We start from the raw sequence: 5,028 nt of genomic DNA, 5'->3' as shown, positions 1-5,028 counted from the left end.
AGAGCGGGCTTCCCTGGGGGCGCAGTGGTTGAGAGTCCGCCTGCTGATGCAGGGGACACGGGTTCGTGCCCTGGTCCGGAAGGATCCCACGTGCCACGGAGCGGCTGGGCCCGTGAGCCATGGCCGCTGGGCCTGCGCGTCCAGAGCCTGTGCTCCGCAACGGGAGAGGCCACAGCAGTGAGAGGCCCGCGTACCGCAAAGTAAATAAATAAAAATAAAAGCAGGAAGCGTAAGAAGCAGGAACAACAAGCTCTGTCTTTGCACACAGTGAGAGCCATATGTGTGATGGACATCACAGCACTAGCCTTGAGTCCTCCTCCCGCTTTTGAGAAGGCACTGAACAAATTAGCCCCAACCCATAAACAAAGAGCTCGGGAATTATTTGAGAAGTCCCTTCTGGTCTGAGACTGTGGAACTCGGAATCTATCAGTTATGCTCCTTTTGAGTGGAAAAGTTAAGATATAAATATGCCTAAGAGGTTCTTAGACTATTCTCCTGAGCAGGGTTTATCATCTAAAGAGATGCTTCAGTCAGAAAGGTGCCATGTCATAGATGATGTCTCTCAAACAATATTACATGCTCACGGCCAAGAAACAGTGCTTAGTTTACTATGTTTTACTATCCTGCAAATAATGAGCTCACATTTTATAGTGAACAAGATATTACATGCACAACTATCCATATATGTTTTTCTCACTAAGTGATGGGAAAACAACATGAATTACTGTTCAGATAGTGCATCGAAAACATTTAAATATTTGCCTGATTCTTGGCAAACAGAATATTGCAAGTTACCTGTGTATGGAGGTTTTTTTTCCTACACCCATAAACTCAAATCAAATTTTGTCTTTAGCTGTGCCCAGCATTACTTCTGGAATAAAAATTTACATTAAAGTGGTCACTTCTTAAAACTATGCTGTCGGATTTGGTATTAGTGCAAATAAGCAATAAAAAGTTTTGTAAATGTGTAATTCTTAACATTTGAAAAGATAACTGTATCTATGTATGTGCGTGTATGCTTCTCAACAGCCTTGACATGGTGGCATGGAGGGTTATTAAGTAAGTTATCCCATATTTTGTTGAAGTCAGAGGATAATCAATGGTACAAGTTGATTATTTCCTGTTTCCCTTGCTTTCACTAAAGAGAGCAAACAGTCCCATTGTTTCTTGTTTTTCGTACGGTTGTTGAAAACAAAAAATTTTTTTTGAGCATTCAATTCTGTTCATTTTATTCTTTTAAAATTAACCATTAAACCAATTTTAATCTTAAATGTCTTTAAAAGTCTGCCCATTATCAACCTTGATACAGTGTCTAGAATGCTTGTCCTGAATTTACCTAATCTGTGTTTCTGGCTAGGTGTTTCTATAATAAATAGAAGAGCATCTAGTTCTTAACTTACTCATTTATACCAGGTTAATCAGGAATAGGTCAAAAGACCTCTCGCCAAATGCTCCTGGTTTAACAAGCATCCTTCAAATACGGTTGAGTTTAAATGCCCTGCTCTAGCTCTCAGTTCTTCAGACATGCCACATAAAGATGGCAGCAAAATCAATAAATCAGTGGAAACTCAGCCATAGAGGACTGCACAAATTCATTTCAACACCTTGAAATGCATCTGGAAGCAAAGATTTCATTTTATGTTGAAGGTGTTAATTATATTTGATATTTTTAAAAGTAAAATCTGTTTTTGAGAAAGCATCTGCTACCCAGAAATATTATGAGCCACAAAAAAATTTTCATTTAAGTCTCAAGATACTTTCTGTGGGTGATAGAGTCAGTTTTCAAATGATAGTCCATGCTGTCTTTTAATGTTGACATATTCTATGAGAGATATTCATATTCTTCTATTGACTATTGACAAGTATCACCCTGAGTGCCTTTCTGTTTCAGTGGAAAGCTGGAGAACATGTTTCATTTTAAAACTTCAATTCAGATACAGGACAACTGATGCTTCAATAATGTGCCCTCCCTTCAAAATTATTCATTAAGATGTAATTGGGAAAGTTTAAAAATACGCAACAATTCTACATGATGCTCAAAGACATGTACATATGTGATTAAAGTATAACAAAAAACTTGGGAATTAACACCAAATTGACAATAATGATTAAGTCAGAGGAGTGATGGTGGGAAGACCAGACATATAACTGGGAGAGGCGTGCTTACTGTACAGTTAATCTTAAGCTGGGTCATAGCACACAAAGGTTTATTTCTACCCTTCATGACTTTTTACATGTCTTAAATGTTATTATTGGATATACCTTTTGATAGGAGCTATAGATACTTTGGTCACCATGTATAATATAAGAGCTCTAAATACTTTGCTCCCGCACCATTCTTAACATTTCTCGACTCTAAACTATTGATGGAGTCAGAAAGCCATTTTCCTCCAGACAGTGAAAGAAACTGCCCTAACCATCAGATTTGCATGAGAAGAGTTTCCTCTGCTTACTTAGAGCCAAGGACCTAGCCTTGACCCTGAAACAAACCATACCTAGGAAGAAAAACTTGACTGTCTGTGGGTTCCTTTTTCCTGGGGCTGCTGGTCACCATTTCTAACTAATGCCTGTGGCGTTATAAATATAAGATGGAAAACTATAGCTCAATAAACTCCCTTTTGAAGAGTAAAGAGAGGAAGATGTAGGAAGTTGTTATATCAGCCTGTCTTTTTTTATCTTGAAAAATTCAGAGCTCTGTGGTAGGGCACAGAGCTGTCTGAGCTGCTAACCGCTCTGCCCACTTCCTGTACTGTTACCTGTCCCCTTTCCTCTTTAAGACACAAGACTTTCATTGCCATGAAAGGAGTCCTCCTAGTATCTTCAGGATGCCCTATAGCTGCATGTGAGTTACGTATGACTCAGGATCCCCACTCATCCTCTGGCCCATTTTCCTAAATTGGAATTTGGGGTCAGTACCTTCAGGGGTCCTCCCATCACTTATCACCACCTTAGTGATTCCTTACTCTCTCCTATATCTCTGTGGTAATGACTTTCAACTCTAGGGACAGGTTCATCGTTGGTCCCATAAACTGATATAAAGAATTGATGTCTCCTGAAAGGTGATCTAAAATGTTTACTGTCCTATCAGTTACCGCATTTAAATAGCAGACCTAAGATGGAGTGCTAGAAGATGTGATTTCTAGTAGAAATACTTATGTAACACTTTTCTCGAGAATTTGAAGTCCTTTATATTTGAAAATGTAACGTTTTGTCATCATTTCACAAGTGAGAAAATTAAGGCATCGTATTAAGGCTTATTTAAGAGCCAGACTGCCTTATAGAAACAGAAAGATGTTTTGTATAAGTCTTTCCCTGCATGGGATAGTGTCATTGTCACCCACCTGTCTTTCAGGAAGCACGAAGTTCAGTGTTTGTGACTCACTGGGAACCCCTGGTTCCCTACTGTTTCTCCCCTCACCAGGTAGGAGAGTGCAAAGGGCAGCAGGGGGTGGCCCTCGCAGTTGGTTATAGAAGGCGAACGAGAGGTCCTGTGGTGTTACTCATATTTTAAGTGTTTTTATTTTTTTAATGTTTTTAAATTTTTATTTATTTTTATACAGCAGGTTCTTATTAGTTATCTATTTTATACATATTAGTGTTTACAAGTCAATCCCAATCTCCCAATTCATCCCACCATTAAGTGTTTTTATTATGACCATTATTATGCCTGTAGGGAGCTTTTGGGTCTCTACATCCATCCCAGGCCCCTGCCACTCCCTGTGGCCTTACACCCTGCTGGACTTATACATCCCATAAATTTCCTGGCCCTGCTGGTAAGCATTTATTTTGTAACGTCCCCATTTTAGCTGTGGGGAAACTGAGGGCTGAGGTGAGGTGAGGCTGAGTTGCTCTGGGTCCCATGGTGGTAGAGGCGGGTCTAGAACTCAGCCTCTTTCAGGAGGTTGTGGTCAATTCAACTGGTCAAGACCATCCCTTAAAGGAGGGGAAGAGGAACATATCTGGCTGTCCATCTTTTCCCCCTTCCCTCCTTCTCCTGCTTCTCGGTATACTATCAGAAGAAATATAGATGAAGATGTTGCTAGTACCTGACTATAGATTTATTTCACGTTCCTCCTGGCCTGGCTGCATTTGTAGTCTAAGTAACCATGAGAAGAGGAATGCAAAAGGATTGATTCCTGGTCCTAAAATCTCAGACTTTGCGGTACCTGTGATGTTTCTGAACGGCTGAGTCTTCTTTATTGCCTTTCCCATCATACAAGGAGAAGTTGCCTATCAGATAGATAGAAGGCTGGCCCTTTATCCGAAAGGCAGCCCCCATGATCTCGCCCAGTGCAAGGGGCCTAGGGCAGAGGGAGCAGGTGGCATCAGTGGCAGAAGCACCTTTAATTGTGCAACATAGGGCCTGCTTCCTCTTATCCCAGATAGTAACCCAGAAATTACATCCTGAAACTTATTTCCCTAGAAAGAAAAGGAAGGGGAGGGATAACTTAAAAAGGAGATACTTCTAATACGGTATTAGACTGTAATTCATAGGGAAATTTATGCCTGAGATATGAATTTCTGAAAATAGGGTTTTTTAAAAAAAGGAAACACTGACACATCCTTAATTATAGAGTAATAAATACCAATGGTATATTATCTTCTGATATTTCCTTACACAGATATCAAAGCGTGCAGCTGTTTTTGAAAACTGATAATCAAGTACAATATAAATATATTACATCTTGAGCTTACAGCACACCCTTCAACTAAGCAGCCTCATGGAGCACTTAACAGTGAGAAAGAGAGCTGCTTAGAGTAGAAACCTAACTGAACAAATTAACCTTGAATTGTAACTTAAGAATCATAGTCAAACCAAAACGCCCGTCCTTGCCAGGAAAGGCATTCCAAAGGCAAAGAGCACGCCAAGTAAAAAGGCTTTGCTTCAGGATTATGGAGGCAGTTCTCAAAAGCCAGCACAACTTAATGATCAATCAGAAAAATACAGAGCAGTAACTTCACAACGAAGGATGCATAAAAATTGTACAAAGCATTAATAGTGGAATGGGGAGGGAGAATGGGATTTTA

The sequence above is a fragment of the Lipotes vexillifer genome, unplaced genomic scaffold, assembly GCF_000442215.2.
Source record: "Lipotes vexillifer unplaced genomic scaffold, Lipotes_vexillifer_v1.1 scaffold265, whole genome shotgun sequence".
Classification (NCBI taxonomy): domain Eukaryota; kingdom Metazoa; phylum Chordata; class Mammalia; order Artiodactyla; family Lipotidae; genus Lipotes; species Lipotes vexillifer.
This window is presented reverse-complemented; position numbering follows the sequence as displayed.